The sequence below is a fragment of the Chiloscyllium plagiosum genome, chromosome 22 (genome assembly GCF_004010195.1).
Source record: "Chiloscyllium plagiosum isolate BGI_BamShark_2017 chromosome 22, ASM401019v2, whole genome shotgun sequence".
NCBI classification, from domain to species: domain Eukaryota; kingdom Metazoa; phylum Chordata; class Chondrichthyes; order Orectolobiformes; family Hemiscylliidae; genus Chiloscyllium; species Chiloscyllium plagiosum.
The window spans coordinates 25,340,970-25,358,313 of NC_057731.1; the positions used below are offsets into that span (position 1 = coordinate 25,340,970).

At 38.7% G+C, this 17,344-nt stretch overlaps 1 long non-coding RNA gene across 1 annotated transcript in view; it reads right to left on the reverse strand.

Moving 5' to 3' along the window:
- Window positions 1-9,341: 9,341 nt before the first annotated feature.
- The window catches only part of LOC122561137, a 125,013-nt gene continuing 117,010 nt past the window's right edge, over window positions 9,342-17,344 (reverse strand). Inside the window, exon 3 of the long non-coding RNA XR_006314926.1 lies at window positions 9,342-9,422. This is a non-coding gene — a long non-coding RNA (uncharacterized LOC122561137). The remainder of the gene's footprint in view (window positions 9,423-17,344) is intronic.

The following is a 17,344-nucleotide window of genomic DNA, read 5'->3' on the forward strand; positions in this document are numbered from 1 at the left end:
GATTAGTCAAGCATGATTTCCCCTTCATAAATCCATGCTGACTCTGACCTATCCTGTTACTGCTATCCAGATGTGTTGTAATTTCATGTTTCATCACCATACTAGGTAACATCACTGGTGAGCCTCTGGATGAAGCACTGGTGGCATGGCCCGCTTTCTATTTATGTGTTCAGTTTTCTTTGGGTTGGTGAAGTTACTTTCTGTGGTGACATCATTTCCTGTGCTGATGTCATTTTCCGTTCTTTTTCTCAGGGTGTGGTAAATGGGATCCAAGTCAATGCGTTTGTTGATAGAGTTCCGGTTGGAATGCCATGCTTCTAGCAATTCTCATGAGTGTCTCTATTTGGCATGTCCTAGGATGGATGTGTTGTCGCAGTTGAAGGGGTGTCCTTCCTCATCTGTATGTAAGGGTACTAGTGAGAGTGGGTCATGTCTTTATGTGGCTAGTTGATGTTCATGTATCCTGGTAGTTAGTTTTCTACCGGTTTGTCCAATGTTACAACCACAATAAACTGCCATTCTGGATGTCACAGTAGAGCGAACAGCTATTGGGGAACTTCCAACCAGCATCTGCAGGAAAACAACACATACTGACCAAATACTGAGCTACAGAAGCAATCATCCCAACACCCACAAACGAAGCTGTATTAGAACATTATTTTAATGAGTCATCACATACTACAGCACAGAGAAACTATGCAGAGCAAGAGGAAAATCACCTATACAGCATATTCAAAAAGAATGGGTACCCAATGAACACAGTCCGCTGATTTCTCAGCAACAAACCCCAATAAGCAGACAAAACACGTCCAGAAACCCGAGAGACTCACCCCTACATCAAAAACATCTTGAAAATGACTGCCAGACTACTCAGACCTCTTGGCATCATGGTAGCCCACAAACCTACCAACACACTAAAACAGCAGCTAATGAACTTGGAAAGACCCTGTACAGACAACAAACAAAACTAATGTCATTTACAAAATACCTTGCAAGAACTTTAACAAACACTACATTGGACAAACAGGCAGAAAACTAGCCACCAAGATACATGAACAACTGGACACAAAAAGACATGACCCTCTCCCACTAGTATCCTTACATACGGATGAAGAAGGACACCACTTTGACTGGGACAACACATCCATCCTAAGACAAGCCAAACAGAGACACGCACGAGAATTGCTAGAAGCATGGCATTCCAAACAGAACTCTATCAACAAACACATTGACTTGGATCCAATTTACCCTCTCCTGAGAAAAAGAACAGAAAATGATGTCACCACAGGAAATTGCATCACCACAGGCAATGACATCACCAACCTAAGGAAACCTAAACACCAATAGAAAGCGGGCCATGCCACCAGTGCTTCATCCGGAGGCTCACCGATGATGTTATCTAGTACAGTGACGAAATGTCTGAAAACGAATTATCCAGCTCAACAAGCAAACCTACATCCAGAACCTCAAACAGAGCTACAAATCTTCTCAAAACTTGCTAACCATGGGTTATGTATGACTACTGATAATAATAGTCAATAACATATGAATGAATTTTTTGATGGTCCCCTCTCATTTTATGATTTGTAGCAATCCACTTAACTGAAACGATGCAAACAATGCTGCTACAATAGGGGACAGAAGAATAGCGGGTAAATATTTTAAAACAGCTATCCACCAATATCAGAACAGTCATTTCTAATCTTAAATTTGAAATCAGTTGCCTGCCATGATTACCATTCAAAAGAGAAGGGTTTGACATTTTGTATTGTTGATTGCAGGTGACAATGTCCTTACTTGAAGGTTGAACATCATGTAGGCAAAAGAGGCAGCAGATTTAAAAGGTAGGAGGCTGGCTTTCATTGTGGAGATGCAGGGCCAGCTAAGACAGTAAAAGCCAATTGACATTTGTTTGGATTAGTTGGCAAGCTGCCATGTCTTCCGGCAATGGTGTAATTCTCATGGGGTGAATGCAGTATCATTATTCACCTTGGAAAAGCCTTTCCTTCTTTACAGCATCTGTGCTGAACAGGTGAAATCAAGTGGAAGAATTCTTCAAAAGCAGGAAATCCTAATTTTCATTTTAACTTGCTCTCAATAACAGTCAACTGCAGTACTGTACATATCCCTGAAGACTGAATAATAAACCACAGCTGGCAAAGAATAAAAGGTGTGCCTCTGATCGACAGATTATATGTGACCTCTTTAACCCTTAGCACTGCATTTGTCAGCAAATCAATCCATGCTGCACTTTCAAGAGCTACACAGAGATAAATCAGTTTGCCGTATAGCCAAAGACTCAAGCAATTACTAAAGCAATTCCACTCGTTCAGTTCACGTTATTGATGCATTTCTCAAGAAGATTTCGATAAAATAGTTCTGATTTTTCTGGGGAATTGATTTTTCTTGGTTCACTGAAAATTTTAATAAATTGAATGTAGTTCTTAATGGTCATTAAGATGACGAAAGGCTAGAAAAGAACAGTGAGCAGTTCCCATCAGTGTCAGCAGGAAGCAGCTGTGGATCAAATGCAGCATTGACAGATGCAGAATAATGTTAATCTCAACAGCAGAAAACTGGCCCTATCTGGCAATTCACCACCACAATTTATTTCCTTTTCTCCATATCAACCATCTTTGTGATATTCTACATGAAATTGGTTTCTTTAGCTAAAGGATTGTTTCCTTTCTCACCACCAGGAAAAGGATTTTCAAGAACGGATTTTGTTTTACTGTTCCAGCCAGCAGGAAAGTACTGTGCGCATCCACAAGATGACATGGTCATGGCATACTACAGCCAAAGCTATGATCATTGGACAAATTCAAGGATTCAGCTTGCAGATCACATACTCATGGATTAAAAACATGATTAGGTATAGTTCAGCACCATTCACAACTCCTTAGGTACTGAAGCAGTCCACCCTGCATGCAGCAAGACCTGGACGATACCCAACTTTGGGGTGAAAAATGGCAAGTAATAACCATAACTCCCCTTACCAATCAAGACTCTATCGATCTTTGCCTTAAATACACTCAATAATTTTGCCTCCACAGCCCTATGCAACAACAAATTCCCCAGATTAACCACCCTCTGGCTGAAGAAATTCCTCCTCATGTGTTCTAAAACATTGTGCCCTCACTCAGATGATGCCCTTAGGTTCTAGTCTCTCCTACTAGTGGAAGCATCTTCTCCATGTCCACTTTATCCAGGCCTCTTAGTATTCTGTAGTGATCACTGCAAATACTTGACCACTTCCATCTAGAAGGACACAGATGTTACGAAGTTGTAGGTGTACTGTACCATTAAGAAAGTTATTACCAATAGAATGACCTGATAGAACCAAGTGTTCTGAAAAAAAATATGATGCAACTTTTGGTCAAACAACGCGATTAGCTGGTTGCCCGGACACAAAAACAAATTTGAATTTGACGAGTTTAAATTATACCCAATAATACCAAATTCTAATCAAGTTTGAATTGAGTATATTGACAATCTTAAAAACCAATGACACAATCCAATACTTTGGGGGTGTATGACCAGGGAAAATTGAACAGTTGGAAGGAGAAATGCCACACCACCAGCATGTAGAGACTGCCCAACAAAACAGCTCGCTTAAAAGATATCTTTATTGATCTGTGATCAGTGAAGCATAATCCCGAAGGAGAAAAGAGGACACAGGAAGATCCAAATAGGAGATCTGACAGCTGGTTTTTGAAAACTTGAATTTTGGGTAAATCTTAATCGGGGGGGGGTAGGTTTATTGGAGGAGTATTATAGAAAGGTAGATAAAAGATAGTTTAGAGGAAGGAGTTGTAAATAATTGTTAGTTAATTATTTCTTAAAGTATAACAGAGAATAAAGTTGTTAATTTTTACTTTAAATAGTTATTGGCCTCTCAAATTTTCACAGATTACTGCACACGATAAATCTTTTCTGTGTTGCTGGTTTAACTTAAGAGGAGGGTTTACTCCATGTCATAACACAGACAACAGATATATGGGAACACCACCATGTGCAAGATCCCCTCCAAGCCACTCACATTCCTGACTTGGAAATATATTGCCATTCCTTCAGTGTCAATGGGTCAAAATACTATAATTCTCTCCGTAACGGCATTGTGGGTCAACCTACAACACTTCAACTGCAGTGGTTCAGGAAAGTAGTTCAGCACCATCTTCATAAGGACTACTAGGAACAGGCAATAAATCCTGGCCTAGCCAACAAAGCCCATGTCCCATAAGGGAATAAAATAAAACAATTACAAAGGAACCTCTATTATCCAAAGGACTCGGGTGGGAAGTACTTTATTCGGTTAATCAAATTCCGGATAATCGAATGCCAGAAAACAGTTTAGCCAAGCCTCGGGACCTTGCAACCTTGCTGGATAATCTGATATTTGGATAATCAAATGCCGGATAATCAAGGTTCCTCTGTATCTGCGTTACCTCGTTAGACTGTAAGAAATAGTCAGTTAGGATTAATGTTTCTTTGCTTTCTAATCCGCTTTTCCTTTTCTTGTTCACCTTTTCACTTCCTCATTTTCTTGCTTTTCTCCTTTGCTTTTTCTTCCATCCCTTTTCCACAAATTATATATAGCTGAGCTGAAACTTTGCAGTTGCTTTTGATAAAATTTTGCAATGACAGCATGATTTGAACTAAATGCTGTGAGAATTTTGTGTAAATCCTGGAATCATTAAAACACTGACTGAAGGATATGAGATGGGAACTCCTGAACAGGGTACTGTTTGGCTCAGTACAGACACCACAACTCTACACTTCACATAAACTGATCAGATTCAGGCATGCCATGCAAAATTTGCGACTGGCACCAAATCAAAAGGCTGGGTGGAATTAGAAAACCCAGCTTTAAAAAATTCAGATAAAGTAGGATATGTTAGTAGGCACAGCAATGGCAAAACAGATCATGTGTAAAAAGTTATGCACAAGATGGATAAATTGATGTATGTGTTTGCCCCAGTGCCCAAAAACACGTCAAGAGTCAGATGTCTTGTTCAAATCAAGTGAACCTTATGACACAAGAGCATGGAAGGAGAAGTCCTACTCTCACATATGATTGTGAGGGTTCTACCAGTCCAACAATTGAGCTGTCAATTTTTCATCAACTTGATCAGACATATTATGACACACTGCTGGGACAGGATTTGAATCCTAAATCTTCTAGCCCAGAGCCAGGGAAAGTGCAACAAGACCTTCAGCAGTCAATTTATACATTAACAAAATGCTCATTTAACCTCTGCTCATTGGTAATTAGATCTTTACATCTAATTCCCCTGATCTCAACTTTCCTTTCTGACATTGCTATATAACTCTCCAGTTAGATCTTTCATATAACTCTGTTACACAGTCGAAGGTTCTCTCGGGTTTTACCAGCTGGGTGTTATGCCAAGTAACTCACAATCGCCGTTCATCAGTCTCCCCTTACATTATAAAACATGAATAAATCATGATGGAACTGAATGGGATGTCGGCTCTACGTTAGCAATATCAACTCAATCATACTTTCCCTAACTGCTTTTTTAAGTGATTGGGGAAGAAGTGACGAAGGAAGCTGTTCCAAACAAAAAAAAAAAATCACATTTTCTATGCAATATTAGTCTGAACACAGCCAATGGCATTGGTAGCTGTTCTCGTTACTGCAGCACAACAAGCAAAGTAGAAATGAAAACTCTGGAATAATAAAAACCAAGTGGTAGAAATCCATAAGGTCAGGCAATGTGCATCAAGAGAGAAATAACGAAAGGTGAATGATGAATGATAGTTCATTAGAATCGTAAAAAGTTAGATATATAACATATATTAAACCAGTAGAAAGGCAGGACAGTGGGGAAAAGAAAGGGAAAAAAAGCATGTTTATGACGGGGTGTAAGGGCAAGAGCAATTAAATGACTAAACAATAATGGGACAAGGTAAAAATGACAGCAATTGGAAAATAAAAGTTACAAAAACATGTATCTAGAGAAGATGAAAATGACAGAGCAGAATCTTTATCAGTAACTGATGCCTTGAGAAGCTGTGAGCACTGGCTATGATCCTGTATTGTTGAATTTCATGTCATTTAGTCTGTACCACATCATGAGTCCCAAATACAGTATGCTGAATAGAGAGTAGTACAAGTGAATCCTTATTTCATCTGGAGTCTTTTGGGCCTCTGGATGAGGTCAAACGAGTGGCATATTGATTGTATTGTGCTGTCAAAAACATTAAGATGTTTCTTAAAAAAAAAGTTACGGTAGCTTTGGAGTACCATGAGGCTGCAAATGAGCAAGATCACATGACATCATCTCACTTTCTGTGAATTATTTATACGGTGTCTTGTTAAGTTATTGCAGTCAGACTTAACCCCTTATACAGACAGACAGGAAGTAAAAGGGCAGATGTCTCATCTCTGTGCTTCGGGATGGAGGAGAGGTGTTGAAGATGAATGAATGAATGAACCAGGGTGTTATGGAGAGGAAGGCTCTTTCAGAATATTGAAGTGGAGTCTAAAAAGTTGTATTTGCTGGTGGAGATGATGAAAATGGCGCAGGTTGAATTATTTCACATGGAGGTTGATGGAGTGAAGTTGAGAAAAAGGGAGATCTTTCATTTTTTTCAGATACTGGGAACAACTGAGAGCAGAAATGCAGTCAAGAACTTTTAGAATCAAGTAGAGGAGAACTGTCAGTTGAAGATAAAACACAACACATTGGAAGCATTTCAGTGGAAGGTGGCATCATAACTGATGCAATGGGATGGAGAAGCTGAGAAAACAGAACAGGGCCCTTTGAAGAAGTAATCTGTAAGGATGAGTAGTTAGGATAGCTGTGGGAATCAGTAAACCTATTGCAGCTACTGATTACCAGCCTAACCATAAAAGATATAGAAGCCAAGGGAGGGAAGAGTTAGAGATGGACTCTGGAAATTATAAACAAACTGACAAAATTATCTAGTTGGAATTGAGTGAGAGTGGCATGGATAGTATTATCAGTATACCCAAGAACAAAGTGAGAGGATGACCAAATGTTACACATATCCCAAGAAAAGACAAACATAGCCAGCACACACATGACAGGAGGAGGGCGGGAGTAATGAATGGGGAGGGGTCAGTCCTCTATGAGGAAAGAAGTCTGTCTTGTGGGAAATGGGAGATGCAGAGGGATTGGACGTCCACAATGAAAGAGATGCAGTTAATACCTGCTTTGTTGAAGTTGTGGAAGATATTGGAGGAATCGCTTGGTCAAAATCTGGAACTTCCTTCCTAATGGTACTGTGGGTGTCCCTGGATTGCAGGACTTCAAGGCAGCAGTTCACCACTATCTGTTCAAGGGTAGCTAGGGTCGAGCAATAAATGCAGCTATTGCTGCCCACGAATAGGAATAAAGTGAAGAGTGTGTGTGTGCGCGCGCGAGGGAGAGAACGAGCAAGAGCGAGAGAGCGAGAGTGAGCATGCGAGAGAGCTAAGGTGGGAGGAAATAAATTCATTGGGCAAGAACAGGCTAAAACAATGGATCAACTAGGGATGGCCAGAGCTTATTATATTATGCACCACTTTCTATCTGAAAGAAAGGGAAAAGATAGAGGGAGAAGAGTGTCAATGGCAATAAACCAACTTCTGAGTTTTAAAATCATTGCCCACTAATTCCCTCCATGCTTAAAAATACAAAGGAAAATGAAGTTAACAAATGTTGAAACGTGCCTTATTGCAATTCTTCTGTTTGAAGCAGAGGAAATACAGCCTATTTACTCACTTCACATAAAAGAACATAGGAGACTCAGGGACAATAATGTTGTGCCTTCCTTAAAAAAATGAACCTCTCCTCTTATTTGTGTAAATAGACTCTTTCTGAGAGTTATTTTTGTGATTTCTGCAGTCAAAGATGAAGCACCAAATAGAGAAGTCATAGTGTGAGTGGATTCTGTTATTGGAGTAGCTTTTATAATCCAGGGTAGTTTCCACAACAGCATTAGCAGTAGGCCTTTTTATTCTTCAGGGATTAAACCAGTATTTGTGTTCATGCAGGCTGATGTTTCTCTCATTATACATCAACTCCTCGACAGATAGCAAGATCTAAAACTGTCAAGTTTCATGTCTCAAAGTGAGAATCACCCATTACAGCCTTACTCAAGCTATACTATATGAATGTTCAAATTGGATGCCTAAGAGCTAATTCTACCAAGAACAGCTGTTTTAAAAAAAAAGAGCGACAATATAATAGTGCCAATTGCAAGTGCTTTAAGGAAGCAGATACTAGTAGTACGGCACTTGGTGTATGCAGTGATTGAATAAGGTCAACCAGGTGAACCGTATAGAATGAGTTCCCCGATTTGGGTCAGGTAACAACCCCAACAGGGAGCCCTGGCTGACAGATACAAACAAGGGTTTCAGGGGTTCTGCTCACGCTAGCAGCCAGCTCTGAGCTAGTTGGCTCAGTGTCACGTACGAGCATGTGTAAATAAAGGGCGACTTGGTGATGGGATACTGGCCTTTGTGGAGTTATTTCAGCCTTCAAGCCTCAAAAACTGACCATGCTGTTATAATTCTATAGGTGAGGCCTCATGTGCAGTACTGTGTATAGTTTTGGTCTGTCTATTTAAGAAAGGCTATTCATGCATTGGAGAGACTGTTCAAAAGAGATTCATTAGGCTGAGCCCTGCAATAAAGAGGCTGACTTATCAAGAATGACTAAACAGGTTAGATCTTTATTTTTTTTACAGCTTAAAAGAATGAGGTGGTGATTTTATTTTGACAAACAAGATTCTGAGCGGTGGATGTTGTTTCCACTTGTGAGGAAATCTTGAACGAGGGACATGTTTCGAGGATAAGGGGACACTTATTTAAAACTGAGGTGTGAAAAAAAAGTTTTCTTCAAGAGGGTAGTAAATTGTCTCCTGCAAAGAGCCGTGGAGGTTAAATCGTTACAAGTATTTAAAGAGGAAGCAGATAGATTTTTGAAATATCAGGGAGATGACAGTTACGAGGGCATTGCATGAAAGAGGAGCTGAAGCCCAGGGCAGGTCAACCATGTTCTTGTTGAATGGCAGAACAGACTTGAAGGGCCAAGTGGCCTCGTCTAATCTTAGTGAACCCCTGCCCTGCCTGCTCCTCCTTCCCTTGTACATGGCAACAAGACTTATTTTAAGATCTGAAAATGAAATTTGGAATGGACAACAAAGACTGTTCAGACAGTATGGTGACACTTATTTACCTTTTGGATTTTTTGAACCACTAAATAAGTCACCCAAGCTGGCACTCTTCCCTGTATACCAAAAATTAGCACAGATGCCGGACCCCAATTCTTAAGATAGCAGGATAAGGTGGGGGGGTGGGGGGGGAATAAAATCAGATGATGAGTTACTCACATGATTGTGGCGAGTCGATGTGTGGCAGTGGTTAAGAACAGGAACCGAATGTTTGGTGACATCTGTAAATGAGAATATACAGAAAGTAGGGAGCTTTATCCTAATCACAAAGATCACTGCCTACCAACACGTCAACTGGAAGGATGAAAACATTTGTGATTCTGAAGTAGCAGCAGCCTTTCTGATTCCCATAAAGCAGACTTGGGAACTTGAAATGTTCAATTTTTTAAAAATTAGTTGTAATTATTCAATATATAATGTAGTAGGAACAGCCTTTAATACCCTTGAGATTAAAAAAATGTAATCTAAAATATGACATTAAATGCTGGAAAAGAGGAAGTTAATATTTCTAGAGGCACTCTGCTTCAAAACCGAAGGTGGCATGAGTCACTTTGTAGATTGAGTCCAAATGTAGGAAATGAGCTGTGTAAGATAGGTTAAAAAAAAAACTAGCTAGCAGAAAATTCAAAGTCAGAAAGAAAATTAAGGAACAAGAAGAAAAATTGCTGGAAAAGCTCAGCAGATCTGGTAGCATTTGTAGTGAGAAAGAAGAGTTAATGATTCAGGTCCAGTGACCCTTCTTCAGAAAATGAAGGAGATGCGAATTGGATGAGTTGAAATGAATGCAGCAAGCTACTAAAAGAGTAATAATTACACTAGCATTAGGAACAAAGGCCACCAGATAAGCAATTACACAACCTTTACTTGTTTCCCAATCATACAGGAGATAGACCCATGTGGACAATACACTGGATTGGAAATGGCAGATATAAATAATCATTTCAGAAGAAATGAGTGTTTGATGTTCTAATTTCCTTTTCTAATTCTGGTAGATAATGGATCTACTGTGCATTTCCAAAATTTGAGCTTGATTTAAAACTCATTATGCGGTTATTGTGTCAGAAAAATGAAAAGTTTATCATAATTTATGTCAAGTAATTAGATTAAGTGACAGTTCTACTTCATACATTAGTATCATATGGTGACACATTTCCTTAGCACCACTGCCCTTCAGAGGCTCAGTAATTCTTTCCACAACTGATAGCTCCCACTGAAATTTACTGTCCACGTCCAGATGCAAATGAATAATCTTTCCTGACATTATCTTACATACCAATGCCTGCAGCTTTCTTGCTGGTCATTTTTAAATACGTTGTTTCACATGCAGAAAGAATGAAGAACTGCACAATGGTCCATTATATCCTATAAAAGAGTAATGTACAGAATTCACCAGTAGCACTTCCCTGTCGGTTTAATTTGGAAGATATTTTCTGTAACATGTCAATGAAACTGAGTTGATAATGGTACAGTGAGAGAAATCAGATTCCTGGGATTTGAGTGAATGGTGAAAATAACGATGTATCTTTGAAAAAAAATGCAAGGACTGAGAAAGAAGTGAAAATTAAAGAAAATTCAATACCAAATAAGATGCAAAAAGAACAACAAAGAGGGAAGACAAAACTGGATTGAGAGTGAGAATAAAACATTGACAAAATATTAATTTTAAAAATTTTATTTTCAAAATAACTGACTATTAAACATGAAGGAATGTAAAAGTCAAAAAGCGTGGCGCTGGAAAAGCACAGTATGTCACGCAGCATCTGGGGAGCAAGAGAGTCGAAGTTTCGGACTCAAGCCCTTCATCAGGAGTGTCAAGGGGGAATGTAACTACCCTTGTAATAGTTAACTTCCAGCACCAGAGAAGTGTACTGACAGTAATTAACACTTCATTTGTTGTTAAAAGAGAAAAAAAAATAACAGCTGCTCCAGGTTTACTTAAATATGTACTGGCCTGAAAAGGCTTCAAGACAGGCTCCTTGCATCACTTCGGCTCAGTCTTACCATTTTAATGAGTCTGGGTGATATTTACTTTGCAAATGCGGCAATGACATATTCTGTAGTGCATTTCAATGGTCAGCAAAATGCCACTGTTGTGAAGCTAATGTCCATATCAGATCTTAGACAGTTGCTTTTGGGTTTCTTTGTTTAACAGCACATTTAATATTGCATGAATTAAATGAAGCATTTGGATATACCATTATTTTGATAATAAACCATAGGCCAATACTACTGTAATAAAGCTAGGATAATGGCATTTTGTAAAGAATCCTAAACATAAGTGACTGTTTCAAAAATGATTCCTTCTGTCATTTTTGGTCTTCCTTCCCTTTTCTTTCTTCAACATTGACTATGCTTTTGTTTATTTGTTCATTTTGTGTTGCACATTTAACTTTTTTTATGGTCTATATGTAGTATTGCAAACACATTTTTGATAGCCTCAACATTAGTCTAAAAGTCTTTTCAACCAGGAGATGAATTAACACAGTTCGATCCAATCATATTATCTGAGAGAAAATCAAAGATCATTTTGACTTTGGCTGATTAGAGACAGTGACATAAGATCTACCACCCACTCTACATCTCTCCCAACTTTCACTTCCACAGACTTCAGTAAAATTGGAAGTCATGAGAAATGCATAACAGGTGGCTAATCCACAATGACACATTTTAAACTATCTCATAAAAGTCAAATGAAATAGTACATCTTTGACAATAATACATCCTCCCTCCAACTCTACAGTTAGAAGGATGGATAACTTGGTAGTACCCGAAACAAGTTAATTTAAATGCATGAAGGAGGTGAGTGAGGAGATGGACGTTGAAATATCAACTAATTTTCATTTTCATTAGATCCTGCTTGTAGTAGCTGAATATTATGTAGCAATTAGTGTCAGCTTTCTTTCGACTTCAAACAGACTAGAAGCAGTGAACTAAAACAGTGGAGTTTGCCCAGAATTTGAAGAACTACATTCCAGCAGCAGAGAATGCTTCAGCAGCATCTCACCCTTTCCAAGCTAATGGTAAGATCATAACTTCATCCAACCCACCATGTTAAAGCACATTGCTCAGGCAACATCAACTTAGACATTATAAATCAAGTTAATTTTACAAATACATGATAAAGAAAATAAAAACTTTAAAAAAACTGCAGATGCTGGAAATCAGAACCAAAAACAGAAATTGCTGGAAAGGCTCAGGTCTGGCAGCATCTGTGGAGAGAAATCAAAGTTAATGCTTTGGGTCACTTGACCTGAAATGTTAACTATGATATGGGAAAGGTGAGATTGACTACAGAGTCTCAGAAATTTACAGCACAGAAGGATGCCACATGGCCTGTCATATCAATGCTGGCTGACAAAGATCTGACAGTACAAATTCCATTTTCTAACTCTTGACCCATACCCTCACATGTTTGGGCAAAGCAAGTGAATGTTATAATACTACTTAAATGCTGAGTGTTTCTGACTCATCCCTTTTCAGGCAGCTACTATTCCCTCAGTCAGATCAAGAAATTACAGACCATCAGTCTCTCTCTTCCTCCCTCAGTATTATGTTAGAAGTTCTCCAGTTCTCTGGCACCTCATCCATGACCAAAGGAGATTTGAAAATTACTGGGAGGTGCCCCTGATATTTCCTCCCTTGCCTCTTTCTACAGCTTGGGACACATCTCATCCAGGCCAGGAGATTCATCCACATTTAAGGCTGCTAAATCTGTTAGTATTTTTCTTTTTCTATGTTAATTTATTTTAGTATTTCACAAACCTCCATTCTGATGTCTACCTATGTCATCCACTCTTGGTCCCACCCTTTGTCTTTAAAGAAAGATATTCATCCTGTACTCTAGCTATTTTCTCCATCAATGCCTCACACTGTTCTGACAGTTTTACATACAGGTAGCTGCTCCTAATCCATTTCAACCAAATCATACCTTATCTGAATGAAATTAGGCACGCCCCAATTTAGAACATTTATTTCTGGCCCATCCTTATCCTATCTCATAACTAACTGAGTCATGGTCACTATCTCCAAAATGCTCCCCCCTCCTGATGTGCCTTCCACTTATCTGGGCTCATTTCCAAATATTAGGTCCAAAAATGCCCCTTCCCTTGTTGGACTGTGTACTGGCTAAAAGTGTTCTTCTAGCTGCAATTCAAGATTTTGCCCCCTCCCTACCTTGCATACATAGGAACTATCTTAGTTAATACATGAGCAGTTAAAATATCCAATATTACAGCTATTCCTGAAATCTGATTACATGTTTGATACTGTCTCTTTGTAATTGTTTGACACTGTGGTACACACCCTATATCATGCTTGTCCTTGTGTTTTTTTTATTTCTACATATATGACCTCAATTGATGGTCCTTCCAACATATCTTCTTTCCTCACTGCTATAATTGAATCCTTTACCAATATACCACATCCATCTTTTATCCCCTCTCTATGTTGTTTGAATACTCTATAACCTGCTACTAATCCTGACTTTTTTTTTAAGGCCAAATCTAAGTTGGAGAAATGATATGATGGTCCCACATGCCTGTCTGTGTCCTCAGGCTCTATGCTTTAATATATATTCCACTTAGCCTTGATAAACTCTTTTCTTCCTTCGTATCTATCCTGTTTTCTTGGCCTTCCAGACTCATTAGTATTTTAACTTCGAGCTCATCTCAGTCTCTGTCCCCTCAGCACCACTCATCAGGATCCTGTCCTGATGTCAATCCTCTTTAAATCCTCCCCAACAGCATTAGCAAGCCTTCCCATAGGATGCTGGTTCCACTCCTGTTCAAATGTAACCCATCTAACTATGTCCCACCTCCCCAGTAATTGTCCTCAGATTGTACATGCTTTTCATTTCACTGAGCTCTTCATGCTATTGCAAGGTCAGATCAGTCCAGACTATGTATTGCTATCAAAATGTGCGACAAGCTACAATTCTCACGCAGTAACATTAATAATAAACTTTCATTTCTCTGAATATTGAAGCACTTCATTCTTTCAACATACAATAAAGATTTCTTTTTACATCATCGTGGAAACACTTATTTATCAAATAACGCAGATCAAACCACACCATAAGCCTCTTATTTCAAAAAGGCTCATCTTGGCTACTTTACAAGAATGATTACGGATTCATCCTGAATAAATCATGTCTTTTTATTAGTGAATTGCCTTCAGGTGACAGCAGTTATTGTTCGTAAACATGGTTAATGACATTAACCAGTGGACTCCAGGCAGAAAAATAAAATGAAGTATATAAACTTATGTGAAAGGCCTCAGCTGGGACTTTGACAAGCTGTGAATGTTAGGTTCCTGCAAAAATCTGAGGTGTTGCTTCAGTGCATTTCTAAAAGTGTCTGCCACCTTTGTGTCTTGTCATGCACAAGATCTTACTTTCACAAGCCCTGGGTTAATGGTTTAAATAGAGATTGTACAGTTTCTTTTAACATAATGACAATTCAAAGGAAAAGTTATGTCTGCCATCAGAAGAGCCAGGTTACACAATCAAAAACTCTTAGCTTTTAAATTTTTTTTAATGAGAAATGGCGAGTGTTTTATCTTCAGAATTAATTAAATAAATTTAAACTTTGGTGGAATGCAATGCTAATCCGTTTAGTATGTACATTATGCTTTCCCAATTGTGATTCAGATATGACAATTGACTATCTTTTTACATTTCTAAAGCTAATGAATTATTTAATTAATAAGCATTTTAGCATTCTTGTGACAAGATTTTCCTGAGTTGAAAATCAACAAGATTCTCAAATTTTGTGTGCACACTTTCAAAGCAAAAGTAATTACAGTCTGCAGCAATAGCGTACATGATATATCATTTCTATTTTCCATGTCTCTGCTCGATTTCCTGTGCTAAGCCCAGCTAGATTTGTGCATCCTCTGAGAATAATATCAAAGTAGGACAGGTAATATATAATCTGTGGTAAACAGCTGGATAGAAGGAGGTGCAAAAATTGTGATCTTCTAGAGAATCGGATGTCAGGCTGTTTCCCGAACAACTCAAGTTCTGACCTCCAACAGGAGCAGCACCAAACAGCAAAGAACACAATGTATTTGTGGCGTGATATTGGAATCCTGAGGCCATGCTTAGTTCTTATCATACCTACATGCAAATCAAGTGAATCATTAAAATAGCTATAAATAAGTGACAATCCAAAACAGCCTCACAAAGAAGAGGACTTCAACCAATGCAGACTTAGATTGACAGGACAGTGTAGCAAACATTGCTGGATGAATTGTTAACTATATCTGCCACTGAATTTGCACAAACATATGGTTGTCCCCTTGGCCCCATTAGTCTGGTTGCTTGCAAATAACAACATCTTAAAAACAAATGGACAGATTTCAGCAGAAAAAAAAGCAAATTATTACACAGCATAGGGCATAGCACAAGGAAAAACTAATTAGTTACTGGCAAAGCTACGGATCAGCATTCAGATCCTGGATTTATTTTAAAAATCGATTCATACATTAACATTGAAGGGTTTGACAAATTAACTTTATCTTTGTAATGTCATTGATGGTTTTCGAATGTTTGCAGATTCTCTCTTCAACTGTGGAATTTTTTTTTTTTACAGCTGTCAAATGGAGTAGAATTTTCAGAGCAGATTGTTGGACATGGATTGGTCTGAAGCCTCCTCAGTGAGATGGAAATTCTTAGTTAAACCATTTTGTTTTTCAGCTCTTCGGAGGGTTGGTATGGACTTGTGGGGCCGAAGGGCCTGTTTCCACACTGTAGGAAATCTAATCTAATCTCAAGGAAGAGCACCATTATTATAGTATGTTGAATAAACAAAGCATGGGAGCAGTATATGGTCTTCTGAATCTCATCTTCACTTGTTTCGAAACGGACATGGATTAACACAATTTCAGCAATTATACTAAAGAATATAGGGCACAGACATTTAAATATAGATCAGCACGATCGAAATGAACAAATTGGTTCAAGGAGCTAAATGACCTACTCCTCTTCCTATGCACAATGGGAAGCAGAAAAGTGTCTTAATTAACATATTTTCAAAAATGCTCATGATCATTATTGTAACAATTATTCTCTAAAATGAGGGAAAGTTACTGATCAAACATTCCATGAAATCAGTCCAAAAAGGCAAGCAAAGAGTATTGCATTTCAAAGTTTGTGCGAAGATTTGTAGCTCGGGTGCTCGTTGTTGTGGTTCTGTTCGCCGAGCTGGAAGTTTTTGTTGCAAACGTTTCGTCCCCTGGCTAGGCGACATCAGTGCTTGGGAGCCTCCTGCGAAGCGCTTCTTTCATCAACAGATGCCTAAGAGAAAGACCACGGAACAAGGACATACCACAACCAAAATGACTAGCCACACTACCATACATCAGGAGCATCTCGGAACTGACAGCCAGACTACTGAGACCCCTAGGACTCATAACGGCACACAAACCAACAGCCACGCTCAGACAACAACTCACCAGAACAAAGGACCCGATACCCAACATGAGCAAAACTAATATAGTGTACAAAAGAGTTCATCCACAAACTCCATCAACAAACACATCGACCTGGACCCAATATACCAACCACTACAGCGGACAGCTGAAACTGACAACCGGAAGCGGCAGGGACAGACCACTATAAACACCGGAGGAAACATCAAAGAAGCGCTTCGCAGGAGGCTCCCAAGCACTGATGATGTCACCTAGCCAGGGGACGAAACGTTTGCAACAAAAACTTCCAGCTCGGCAAACAGAACCACAACAGTATTGCATTTATTGACACCATGAAGAGCTCTACAGCATTACTTTTGAAATATCTTCTTTCATTTATTTTGTCATCAATAGCAATCTTTAAATAGAGTACAGAAACACAGCAAGTTTATAATTTCCTTCTTGGGTAAGCGGCAGAACTCCTGTTCTGTTTCGGTTTGTTGAAAATAACATACATATTATTAGTTCCTTGTATGGAATTCACTATTATCTCAATAAGGCTAACATTATTCATTAAAACCCATCATATGTTTGAATATGTTAAGGTTTTGCATTATCACTGTTGACTTACTTAAGTGGAATTACAGAAACATCAAGTAAAATGTGACCTTTGGTATACCACTGAATAATACAATGTAACTATCCAACACATAGCAATTACAAAAGATCAGAAAAC